We start from the raw sequence: 14,217 nt of genomic DNA on the forward strand, positions 1-14,217 counted from the left end.
GTGATGAATAAGACATGACCTCTGCCTGTGCCAAGAGGCAGTATGGGGCAGCGGTGATGGCATGGCTTGTGGGACCAGGCCAACCCAGTTCCTTACTTGTTCTGTGTACTTGGACTTATTATTTCACTGAATTTTTTTTTTTGCCTTAATTTCCTTATCTGTGAGATGAAGATGAATAATGGCATCATTTTAAAGGACTGTTTGTGAATAAATGAAATAATCCTTGTAAAGCATTCATCATGGAGTTTTGCAGATAGGAGCACCCTCCTAAATGTTAGCTACAATTATTATTCATAAAAGGAAGCTCACAGTTTATAGGGAAAAGACACGCAGGAAACCAAGTCTACATATCAGCCTGGCTGGGAAGTGCCCTATCACAGGGGTCAGTTAATGCTTTGGGAACAGAGACAGAGTTGCTATTCAGAATGAAGGACTCAGGGGAGGCATTGTAGAGGAATAGGCATTTGTGGCAGATTTTAAATAATTGTGAGAAATGGAGCAAAATCCTCACTGGATCATTTCCATTACCCTTTGATCAATGTAACTAGTATCCTCATGGCTTTCCAAGCATAGGAGTTTGATTTTTCTTTTATCCACACTTGGAGGCGTCATAAAACTATACAGGCAACTATTTCATTAGATATAGTCTGTCAATATGAACATGTTAGCATAGAGGACATATTTCTCTAAAATTGCCAAGGGAACATTTCAGTAAGCTTTAATTATGTAGGCACTGAGACTCACACCAAGACTGAGAAACATTCACCCAATAGAAAAGCAAAGGAGGTCCTATGATTTTAGTTGCTTCTAGTTTGGAAAGGTATGAGGGAAAGAAGATAGCCCCAGATAACCTGGCTTTAGCCTTCTCATCCAACTATTCCTCACCATTCTCCAATACAGGGCCTATGCTCTTTAGAAGCATGTATCTCTGTGGTCCTCCAAAGAGGAATCCATTCCTCATTCAAGCTCTTGCTCATCATGCTTTTTCTCTTCTTTTCTGTCCCTCTGGCCCATTCAAATCCTACCCAAACTTTGAGATCTAGGACAAGGTCGCCCTTGTGGAGATATGTTAACGCCATCTCACAGTCATGCTTCACTTCTTTCCGTCCCTGTCATACTAGCATCCCTCCTGTGGTTTTAGGGCCCATTCTCTTTTGTGGCCTTTATATTTAGTGTAGAGATCAGTCTCCTAAGTTCTACTGGAAATTTCTGGTCAGAGATGTTCTTGAATTTCATTTAAATCTTCAACTGTACCTAGTTTCATGTGTACAATAGGTGTTTAATGAAAGATTGTTGAATTCTTGTGCTCCTTTATGTTAGGACATGCACTGTTCTATGAGCAGTCCCATAATCCAGAAGATCCGGTGTCTCCTCTTTAAGGGATTACAGATTAGCAGTGGGATTGGCTGTGGTCAGGTAGAGAAGACAGAGAACCCTCCTGTGAAGCAGGAAGTGGTGAGTGCCAGGAGAAAGTTCAACGTGGAATCAAAAGAGGAAGACCCTACTCCGTCTTTTCATTGTGAATTCTCAGCTCTTAACTCAATGAGTGGCACAGGGTGAGTGCTCAGATATTTGTTGACTAAATTAAATGAATGACATCTAATTTGAGAATGAGGAAGCCTTGAAAGAAAAATATTTTATTAAGATTTATTAAGAAAGATGAGTTGCAGTTGAGAGGTATAGTTGCAGTCAGCATATGGACAAAGAATCTTGAAAACATTTTTCTCCCCTAGTACCCCCTTTTATACATTTTTCTGTTTAATCCTCTCTCACACCTGTAGACATAGCATTTCAGGGAATTATAGCCACTACCACCTTGTTTTCAAGGCCCTAATGAATTTGGAAATGTGATATCCACTTATGAGCTTGCATCACTTTGTGAACACATGGCTCCATGAACTGCCAAAAGAACTTTGGGACAAACTTCATAGAGTCAAGAGATCTTTCTTAATACCATCTGGCAACTACTCTGTGCTTACTCTTTGCCCCACCTTCTAAAAGTTTAAATGGAGGGGAAGAGCAGTTGTCACATGATTGAGTGTCAGTGTTCTAGTATCAGAGGGCCATGGCAGGCCTGTAGCAACATCTGGAATGTCCAAAGGTAACCCTGTCAATCTCTAGGGGTCACAGGGCATCACTTTCCTCTGTTTCTCTCTCTGTGTGTTTCTCTGTAAGCCAGCCCGATTCTATATTACATTTCCACCAACTACTATATTATAAATGCAGCTTATCCAGAGAGATGATATGCTTGCTTCAGTTTGGGTCAGCGATCCCCTGTGTGCTAGGCAGAATAATGGCCCTCAAAGAGGTCCACTCCTAATCTCTGGAATCTAGGAATATGTTGCTTTACAAGGAAAAAAACGGATTTTGTAGGTGTGATTCCGTTAAAGGTCTTGAGATGGGAAGATTAGCTTGGATTATCCAGGTGAACCTAATCTAATCTTATGGCTTCTTAAAATTGGAGAGCTTTTCCAGGTTGTGGTCAAAGAGGGAGATGTGTCTACCCACAGCCTGTAGATGGCCATGTTTGCAAGAGGGGTGTGTTAATTTTCTATTGCTGATGTAACAAATTACCACAAGCTCTATTGGAAGGTTAGTGGAAGGCAAGGACTGGCATCTCTAATATAATTATGCATGTAATGATGAGTAGTGCAGAGATGTGACTCCAAAGCCTCGAGAAGGACAGACTAGCATCTGTGTAAGAGATCCAACTGTCTCCTTTTCCCCATGGGCCAATAATTTACCTGGATCTAAGAAATAATATTGTAACTGGCAGAAAGTACCTTCAGTACAAATTCTTCATTTTTGGGGTTAAATCATTTGGCAAAATGGTAAGATTAATATTATTGTAAAGATTGCTAGAAAAAATTGTAACATTTCAAGTATGTGCATAAATAACAGACTTTAAAGCATTTTTGGGGATGAGATGCAAAATGAAGAGTGGGAGAGGGACTTTAGTAGCAATAAATAGAACTTGAGAATGGAATAGTTACATAAATAATCTATAGAATATTACAATAAATAGAGTAAATTTTAAGTTCCTAGAGGAATTTTTGAAAATACCCACACTCAAAACCATGAATTCTTACTCAATTAGCATTTCATTTTGATTTTGGTACTGAAGCCAAAGATGTTGAGGGAACTGAAATGCTTGCTGGACTGGCTGTGGCTGTGGAGCCTGGAATTCTTCCATGAAGAGCATGTGTGAGAGAACAAAATGTTTGTTTACATTCCTCCTGTGAAGGCAGTTGGGAAATAATCTAAGAAGCCCAATCCAAAAACAGAGATGTTCCATCCAGCCTTCTCTGTGATAGCCAAACTGCAAACGATCTGAATGCTCCACGAATGATTTACTGATGTATTTTAAATGAGTTATTGATGTATTTTAAGTTATTCTGATGATGTGCTTGGCATATGCTTAAAAGTACATTTACTGAGATGATGTGGGAATACCAAGTGTTTATTAAAACAATACAAAGTAATACAAATGGTATGGTTGTCACAATATAAAAATATCTAAAAGCTAAAGAGTTCTTTAATGGTAGAGAATTTTTTCCTTTTGAAAATTAAAAATATATTTTTTTGTAAAAATTACAACTTATTAATATCAGTATGTAACATCCATGGAGTGCTGACTTTGCTAATCTCTGTGCACGCATTGCCTTACTTATAGCAATGTTTAGCATTAACTTATCAGGTAGATACCATTGCCATGCACATTTTACAGATGAAGACACTGAGGTTTAGAGAGATTGTATAAATTTCCCAATGTAACACATCTAGTGGTGGAGCCAGGATCCCAGGAAGCCTAACTCGAGTTTAATAACCTAAATATCAATAAAATAGCTAATATCCTTGTCACTGTAAGTATGTGCCACTTACTGTTCTAAATGCTTTACAATTAACAGATCAAGTAATCCTCACAATAACACTATTAGGCAGATTCTACTGTTATTACCATTTTATACAAAATGGTGTAATACATACAAAATATGTATTTTGTATGTCTTCGTCAGCCTTAAAGCCCCTTTTGAATTTTTTAGCATATTTTCCCAGAACATGTCAATTTTATTTCCATTTAAATTGCTTGAGATATGAGATGATGACATAGTCCCTGAAAATTTTATTCCCAGCTGTGTATCTCCCTGGAGTCTTTGACTTACTTCCATGTGGGCAGGAGGTGCTTTGCATCAGGCCACACCTGCCATCCTGGAGCCTCCTCACCCTCATCCTGGGGAATCCCTTCCCTCTTCTCAGGGTGAGAGCATCAGCTTCTCAGATACCACATCTTTCTTTGAATTAATTTATCAGTTTTGGGGCACTTCATTAGTAATCTTCTGGAGAAAAAGTTACACCAAGGAGTGAATTTATTGAGATCTTTTCTTTCTATTGGATTTCTACTGTGCTGTGATGAGTTTTAATTCTGAAGAGTTTTTTATGGCAACATACTCTTTTTTCATGTATGTAATATCTTTTTACAAATATTAATAACAGCTTTTAAAAATTTTTTGAATTTTTTTATTTCATGGATTATTTCTTCCAACTTCTTTTTTCTTTGCCTTGTTTCTATCTTTCCTATTGCAAAGCTAGAATCGCTTCACATTTCTGATGATCTCGGTTGTCTTCTGTTGCAGGATGGGGCACTAATGAGCTATTGGGAAGCTCTGAATACAAGGGTGGCATCTGTGTCATGTGAGATTTGCTACAGAACTATCTGGCGGGATTAATTGCTGGGGGATATAATGTCAGTAAGAGTAGGTATTTTCTCTTGGGCTGGTCAGAGTTTTCAAAGGATGATTTTGGAAGTTTCCATGTAGAAGACACATGCCCAGCTGCCAGCACTCTGGGGCCCAAGAGGGCAATTGAAAATTCAAATATAAGCCACTTGGGAGAAAAAAGGCAAAACCCAGGACTACCCAGGTAATTCCAAAAGCTTGTTCGCATTAATCTTGCAAGACTATAACCAAAAATCTATTGGACCTTATAATAATCCCATCTTTAATAGTTCTAAAAGTTTTCTATTTAGGCCTGCGAGAATTTTCTTATATCCGGACTTAAATGTCTGTCATTGATAATCTTAGATTCCTGAATGATCCAGTAAGAAAACATTTCTTTGACTCTATTACTCCATAATGCATAACATCTTCTTAAGGCTTTAGAGGTGACCGAGACAGTTTATATTATTTTGACAATTATTTGGTCAGACTTTTTTTAAATAATAAAAATTACAATTACAATACCTTTATTTTACAATTACATGTACATGTTGGCAGCTGGAGTCTTTCTTTATAGTTTCTTTATAAGTTAAAAAAGTAATAAAATTATAAATCTCATCCTAACTAGTAAAACCAAACAGTTATGGTTAAAAAGTTAACTTTAGTTCTTCAACTCTTTTCAGATCTTTGTTTCTGAGATGAACAGCCTGTTCTGTACATTTCTATATCTTTCTCTATGCTCATACAAACCTATATATAATTACAAATTTTAATTTGTTTTGTCTTTCACAAAAATTGGATCATATAGTACACATTACTGTGTAACTTGCTTTTTATACTTAGTGATGCATTATATTAATCCCTCCGGATTTTAAGATATAATTTTTTTTGACATGAGGACTTGCTCTGTTGCCCAAGCTGGAGTGCAGCGGCACGATCATGGCTCTGCCTCTGCCTTCCAGGCTGCAGTGATTGTCTCACCTCAGCCTCCCAAATAGCTGGGACTACAGTTGCATACCACTATGCCTGGCTAATTTTTGTGTTTTTCTGTAGAGACAGGTGCCGAGACCAGCTTGGTCAGGGAGACCGTAACCAAGCGGGCCTGAGCGTTAGAGGAATTAAAGACACACACACAGAAATATAGAGGTGTGGAGTGGGAAATCAGGGGTCTCACAGCCTCCAGAGCTGACAGCCTCAAACAGAGATTTACCCGTGTATTTATTAACAGCAAGCCAGTGATAGGCATTGTTTTGATAGATTATAGATTAACTAAAAGTATTCCTTATGGGAAACAAGGGGATGGGCTGAAATAAAGAGATGGGTTTGGCTAGTTATCTGCAGCAGGAGCATGTCCTTAAGGCACAGATTGCTCATGCTATTGTTTGTGGTTTAAGAAAGCCTTTAAGCGGTTTGCTGCCCTGGATGGGCCAGGTGTTCCTTGCCCTCATTCCAGTAAACCCACAGCCTTCCAGCATGGGCATCATGGCCATCATGAACATGTCACAGTGCTGCAGAGATTTTGTTTATGGGCAGTTTTGGGGCCAGTTTATGGCCAGATTTTGGGGGCCTGTTCCCAACAGACAGGGCTTTGCCATGTTGCCCATGCTGGTCTTTAACTCCTGAGCTCAAGGGATCTCCCTGCCACAGCCTCCTAGAATGCTGGAATCACAGGTGTGCCTGACATCCGACTCCCTAGTTTTTAAAAGATTCACTTACCATTCAAAATAGGGAGTTATCATTCCTTATTTTGCCAATCAGTAAGTTTAAAATTCTTTTTTCTTCTACAAATAAGGCTGCAGTAAGTAGCCTTGTCTCTATATTCTTACACAAATATACTTTTATTTTTATGGAGTTGATTCCCAAGTGTGATATTGCTTGGGGCGTGCATGTTGTAAATTTTAATAAATATCACAAATTGCTTGTCAGAAACCTAAGACAATGCACATTTCTACCAACAGTGTAAGCTAATAGATAAGCAGTAATATCTCATTTTGCTTCATTTTGTATTTTTTGACCACTTCCAAGGCCCAGTGCCATTTAATATGCCTGCTGGACATTTTAATTTCCTCTTCTGTGAATTTCCATCATTGTCCGTTTTCCTATTATCTATTTTTAAATAAAAAAGCACTTGGATACTAGAGATATCATTTTTTGTCAATCATATATGTTGAAAATATTTTTTCTTGTCTATTATTTTCTTTCATAGTTTATTTGTTTATACCAAAATTTGAAAATTTTATCCATGCTCAGAATTTGATTTGAAATACTTTTATGAAATTATTGGAGTCAACTTCCCACTTTGTTTTTATATATCATGAGAAGTCAAAGAATCAAAGCAATATATTCTCACAACCATACACATTTTCTCCCCATCCTCTTCAGCCTTGTGTCTATCATCCTGTTTCAGCACTTATAAAGTCACTTCTGTGGAATACTTGATTACAGACCTAGCCAATAATTTCTATGCTAAATACATATAAATACAATCCCTTAACTATGTAAACTATCTGCCCTATAGTACAAATTCCTTTACATAATATTCTTGAAAGTCTTAAATAGAAGCAGGCCAATCAAATTTCTTTAATAACTTTTTAAAGAATGTCAATCACATTCTTTAATAATTTATAGGAACTTGACATCGAGAGCATCCTCATGAATTCTATTGCCATGTTGTGTGCTATGGACTGAAGTTTCGTGTTCCACCAAAATTCACGTGTTGAAGTCTAATCCCCAGTGTGATTGTATTTGGAGGTGGGGCTTTTGGGAGATGATTTCACTCTCTTGAATGGGGTTAGTGCCATTATAAGAAGAGACACAAGGTGATAATTCATTCAGTCATGTGAGGATACAGAGGGAAGGTGGCTGTCTACAGGCCAGGAGGTTGCCCTTCACCAGGCACCAGTTCTGTTGGCCCCTTGGTCTTGTACTCCCCAGCCTCCATAACTGTGAGAAATAAATGGTTGTTGTTTAAGCCACCCAGTCTGTTATGTTTGGTATAGCAGCCCAAGCTTATTGAACATGATGATAGATGGAATTCTAAGCTGACTCCCAAGATTCCAGCTCCCTGGTGTACATGCCTTGTATGATCCCTTATGCTTATATGGGGATGGAACCTTTGAATATGATGGGATAGCCACTCCCTGAATTAGGTTGTGTTACAGAGCAAGTGCTGATGGAATAGTCAGGTGTGTGATCATCTGACATTATAGGAGACTCTGTTGTGTTAGACTTGAGGGGTTTTGGAGTCAGGAGTTTGGGAGCATGAGAGGATGTGCGGAGGGAACCATGCTGAGATTGTTCCCTGGTCAACAGCCAGCAAGAAACTGGAAGCCTCAGTCCCACAGCCACTAGGAACTGAATTCTGGGACCAGCAATGTGAGCCAGAAAGAGGGCCTCAAGCTCCAAAAAGGAACACAGGCCAGCCTATACCATTGAGACTGCAATTGGAGCAACTAGTTAAGCTGTTTCCAGATTTTTGACTTGCAGAAACCATGAGATAATAAATGGTGTTCATTCAAGCCAATAATTGTGTGGTAATTTGTTACTCAGAAATAGAAAACTAATATACACGTGAATAAATGTTTTATATAATTAATCACTTTCAACTCTGGTTATTTTTTCAAGTACGTTTTCAAAAACTTTAGAGTAAACTTTTATGTGTAATTAAGGGAGATGTTTAGAAAGGGATCTCTTCCAGGAAAGCCTTCAGAAAGAAGAGAGAATTTGGACAAACTTTTTCATGATATAAAAAAGACTGGTGAGTAGAGATGGCAGTGTCACTTGGGATAAGATTTTCACTTGTAGGAAGGCATGGGAGAAACTGACAAGATAATGTAACTTACTAAAAGTGTTTAAAAATTAAAAATTCAGCTTCAAATAGAAAAAAATTATAGAATAGAGACAAGATTTAGCATAATTTATGAAAGATTATGATGTAAGAATTGAAACATAGTATAACATAATTTTAAAAATTCTATATACTGACTAAATGATAAAATTGCTTTTATTTCTGCTTCTGATATTCACATAAGGAGTTTTAAGTGGAGGGTTTAGCCAACAATTTTTGTAGTTGTGAAAAAGTAACAAAGAGACTGTAAGGACTCCATTATTAATTGAGGTCAGAGATTCTTGCCCCCACAAAAATGACTAAGAGTTGGCCCTACAACAACTGTACCTCCCATTATTTTCTTTTCTTATTTTTTTTATTTTTATTTTTTTGAGATGGAGTCTCGCTCTTTCACCAGGCCAGAGTGCAGTGGTGCAATCTTGACTCCCTGTAACCTCTGCCTCCTGGGTTCAAGTGATTCTTCTGCCTCAGCCTTCCGAGTAGCTGGGACTATAGGCGTGTGCCACCACACCCAGCTAATTTCTGTATTTTTTTTAGTAGAGGCGTGGTTTCACCATGTTGGCCTGGATGGTCTTCATCTCTTGTCCTTGTGATCTGCCTGCCTTGGCCTCCCAAAGTGCTGGGATTACAGGCATGCACCTCCCATTCTGAACGGGAGGTAGACTTTGCATAAAAAACTGCATTTGAAAATCCTAGAGGGCCTTCAAACTCATCAAGTCCATTTCCCAAACTTTACCATTGTGATGGTTTGAATATTAGTGTCCTTCAAATCTCAGTTTGAAATTTACTTGCCATTGTAATAGTATTAAGAGGTGCCATTCCTAAAGAAGGAAGTAGGCTAGCCAGGCCCAGTGGCTCACGCCTGTAATCCCAGGACTTTGGGAGGCTGAGGTGGGCAGATCACTTGAAGTCAGGAGTTCAAGACCAGCCTGGGCAACATAGTGAAACTCTGTCTCTACCAAAAAATACAAAAATTAGCCGGGTGTGGTGATGGAATCCTGTAATCACAGCTACTCAGGAGGTTGAGGTAGGAGAATCAGTTGAACCTGGGAGGCAAAGGTTGCAGTGAGCCGAGATCATGCCATGCACTCCAGCCTGGGTGACAGAGTGAGACACTGTCTCATAATAAATACATACATACATACATACATACATGCATACATACAAAGTAGGGCATAAGGCTCTGCCATTATGGGTGAGGTTAACTACATTACAAAAAGGTAGATTTAGCTTTTTCTTGCTCTGTCTCACTCTCTCACCTTCTACCATGTGATGATCTAGCAAGAAGGCCTTCAACAGATGTTGGCACCTTGATATTGAACTTCCCAGCCTTCAGAACTGTGAGCCAATACATTTCTCTGTTCATTATAAATCACCCAGTCTCAGGTATTCTGTTATAGCAGCAGAAAATGGACTAAGACAACCAGCTTCCCCACAAATACCTGATACTGTCTTTAGATCCTAAGTTGGTAAATTTGGACAACCTTTGGACAACCACATCAAGTTGTTAGGCTGATGCTTTGGAATTAGCTTTCTTCCTCTTCCTTTTTTCCCACACTCTCTTGATATTGATGACATGTCACTGATACGTTCTAAGAATGTCTCATTTATCTGGTTCCCTGCTTTTCCTTTGTCACTACTTGAAACAGAATCCATTCTGTCTTGTTCACAGCTAAAACCTCCTCATTCTCTCTGTTCTTCTCCTCACCTCTAATACACCCTCCTCAAGGCCAAAAGAATGAGTTTAATATGCCAATCTGATCATATCATCAATCTTCTCCAAAAAGTTTTAACAGCGTTCTTGTTCTTAGAGGGTAAAATCTAAACTTCTTGTAAGGAATCCAGGAATCATTGTTACTTGGCCATAGACCTTTCCCATTGTGAAGTTTACAGGCCATTAATTTTAAGTTCTTGTAATTCCTTAACATGCTCTGCTGTTTCCTGCTGAACCCTTGGTCTTGGATGCCCTCCTCTAGTTTTGCTTCCGTCAAACTCCTCCTTATTCTTTAAATTTAGGCATAAATATTTGCATTAGGTACCAATCAATAGAATGGAACTTTTAGGTTAAAAGAGAAAATTGCCATTTTCTCTTTTAGGTATTCATTTTGGATCTAATACTTATCCCTGCCCTGCCTCATTCTTCCTTTTGCTCAGAACTATTATGAGAGATGGAGAGCAGATAGCTCAGAGAACCACAAAGCTCTTTGACTCTCAGAAGTCAACTAGCACATTTTGAATGTCCTCTGTCTTTAAATGTCCCTGAAGAAGGAGAAGATACCAAATGTAAAATAAATGGTATTTGACTGCTCCAAATTATTTCTGCTATTCATTACAGTTTGAAGATTTTGGAAAGATTAAATCAAAAGCCTTAGAATTTCCTTCCATTAATGAAATAATTTATTCTGGCTTTTGTTTTGCTTCCAATTTCCTGAGGTTTTAATTAAGGTTCAAAATAAGTATTTAGTCTCAAAATTATTTCTGAGCTCTTTTCTCCCACCTACCTAAAACATGGTATCATCTAAGTGATGTTTATTATTTAAATTTACAATAACCTAAAAATGTTTCAATACTGTAGCTATAATTTAACTTCCACTTATAAGTGAATACATGTGGTATTTGGTTTTCTGTTCCTTTGTTAGTTTGCTAAGGATAATGGCCTCCAGCTCCATCCATGTTCCTGTAAAGAACATGATCTCTTCCTTTTTTATGGCTGCATAGTATTTCGTGGTGTATATGTAACACATTATTTTTTTATCCAGTTGGCTATTGATGGGCATTTATGTTGATTCCATGTCTTTGCTATTTGGAATAGTGCTGCAATAAACATAAGCATGCTTGTGTCTTTATGGCAGAACAATTTATATTTCTCTGGGTTTATACCCAGTAATGAAATTGCTGGGTCCTACGGTAGTTCCGTTTTTAGCTCTTTGAGGAATTGCCACATTGCTTTCCACAATGCTTGAACTAATTTAAACTCCCACCAACAGTGTATAAGTATATCCTTTTCTTTGCAACCTTGTCAGACCTAGCCATTCTAACTGGTATGAGATGGGAACTAAATGATGAGAACATATGGACACAAAGAGGGGAACAATGGACACTGGAGCCTCCGTGAGGGTGAAGCATGGGAGGGAGAGGAACAGAAAAAAGAACTATTGGATACTAGACCTAGTACCTGGGTGATAAAATAATCTGTACAACTGCCTATGACATGAGTTTACCTACATAACTAATCTGCACATGTACCCCCGAATCTATAATAAAACTTTAAAAAATAAAAATAGAAAAACCAAAGAAACAAACAAAAAGCTCAAAAACTGTAGTTATATCTCCTTAAGGCAATTAGATATCTTCCAAAACACAGTACATTATTGGTTTCTGAGTGAGTAGTAGTCTTTAAATACATTTCCATAAGAATTATCTGTTGATCTCTCTGACCTGCTTTCACTGATAACTACGGAGTTATTTGCTGAAGTGTCAAATACCTCAAAGAGCAAGCCTGGAAACAATGGAAACCAGATATTTTTATCTCTCTGGTTATCTTTGTTTATTAGTTTTATTGGTAAGGTGTTAAGCAACCTGTGGGTTCTATGGTGATTGTGATAGTGCCGTGCAGGTGATCTGGACCCTGAGATCTAAGTAAAAGAAATGAGCAAACCAAGTTAATATATGTAAACATCCATCTCATCAAAACAGTGTTTGGTACCAGCTCCACTTTTACTTTTGTCCCACCAATTTTTCTTTCTCTTTTTATCCAATGGACCACTTCCTGAATGTCGCTAGATATTTGATAGGCAAATAGAATTTAATGTACTTTAATAAAATAGTTATTTTAACAGTTTCAAGGAACATTTGGTTACAGAAATGAATAGTCAGGTGTCTAAGCATGTGTTTATCAGATATAGATTTGCTCTCACTATACTTCAAAATATGAGCAATTTTCTAATAATTCTGTCGGGATGACTTTCTTTCTAATCCCAGGGCAGCATGTATGATTTATAAAGTAGAAAAAGTTAATTCAGAGTTTTGTTTGTATGCCCTTTCTGGAGGTGCTAAGTCAGTGCACCTCACACAGTTATTAATTAAACCGTCAACATAAACTTTTCTCTTTTTAAAGTTTGAAAAGTTTCTTTATTTTGACAAAGCCTTTGGCTGCTGGCTAAAATGAGTGCAAACTATGTACATTCACAGAGTTACATTATAGAGGGGGTGATCAGCATATATAGAAGTCCTTGATTCTAGAGTCAAAATTTGCTGGAAGTCACCCAGATCATGTGCACCACTTTAGGTCCACCAGGACACAAGCCACTCTGGGGTTCCACATTTATGTTTTGATTTTTACTTGCCTTTTTAGACCCACCATCGTCAATGTAACTAGGAGCCAATGCATGGTGCAGAAGGCTCCCACCCCATGGAGGACTGTGCCACTCTATAACAACACTGGCAGTGCCCACCTAATGCCCCCAACTCTACCTTCTCCCCTAGCCTGGGAGGAAGGAGGGTGGGAGCTGGATGTCAGCCTCTGTGTCACTGGCAGGATTTGATGACCCTGTTGTGGGGTGGCCATGTAGAACTGCTTCTTGTTTTTCTGGATCTCACACCATCAGCATCAGTGTAAAAGCCACAGAGCACCCAGCAACAGGTGGTATCCCATGATGTTATCTTAGGGAGATGCTGAAAAGTGTCTTGACCCTGAGTATCTCCTTCAGCATTTTTGACCAAACAATCACATGTTCTCTACATTTAGGATGCCCTTCCCAGTTGGCAAAACTCTTTCATTAATATCATCACATTTAGCCTCGGTAAAGCTGTAATGGGCTGGTTGAGTAGTTTTTTCAAAACAAAGGATGAACAAGCTCAGAGAGATTGAGTGACTTACTGAAGGTCACACAGTAAATGATAGACTATTTTACTTTATGTCTAGGGTCTTCCACAATATGAAATAGATTGTAAGTATTGCAACAAGTAGCATTTTTGGAGACAGCTTTAACTCCTTTACCAGGAATCATATTTGCATGTCACATTTAGAGATAAAGCTCAAAATGCAAATCTTCCCCGAGAGTGGAAAAGCATTAACAAATGGCCACCACAGGCCTTTACCTATTCAAAATATTAAACAAATTCTAGGATCATAGACGATGTAAGACATGGTAGTTAATAGGAAAGTTCCAGATTAAAAACAATTTTGCACAAATATACATTTGTGTGTGTGTGTCTACTTGGAAAACACATTGCTTTAGGTGTTTTTGCCATTTTAGTTACCAATTTGACACTCTGTGTTCACAGCATTTGCCACCCAATATCTACATATAAAGCCACCATAATACTTTAAATTACTTTATACTTCATTTTCAGTCAATTGGAATCATAAACTAAGACTGTTTAGCTAATGAAGCACTTTCATGAGCAAAAATTACAGATTTTTTGAACATGATTCTGGGAATAGTTCGGTTTTCACATTTAGTGTCTGAACCTAAGTTTGTCACATGAAGCACAAAACCCACTTTTATTTTTAAAAATCAATTATATTTTCACTGTAAACAAATAGCATAAAAGCAATAAAAACACTTCCCTTCATTGTATGAAAATGTGTGGCATTTTATTTGAGTTACTAATTAAAATCCTGGATTTAGAACTTCTGGATCTTCTTCACTT

The sequence above is a fragment of the Pan troglodytes genome, chromosome 3 (assembly GCF_028858775.2).
Source record: "Pan troglodytes isolate AG18354 chromosome 3, NHGRI_mPanTro3-v2.0_pri, whole genome shotgun sequence".
NCBI lineage: Eukaryota > Metazoa > Chordata > Mammalia > Primates > Hominidae > Pan > Pan troglodytes.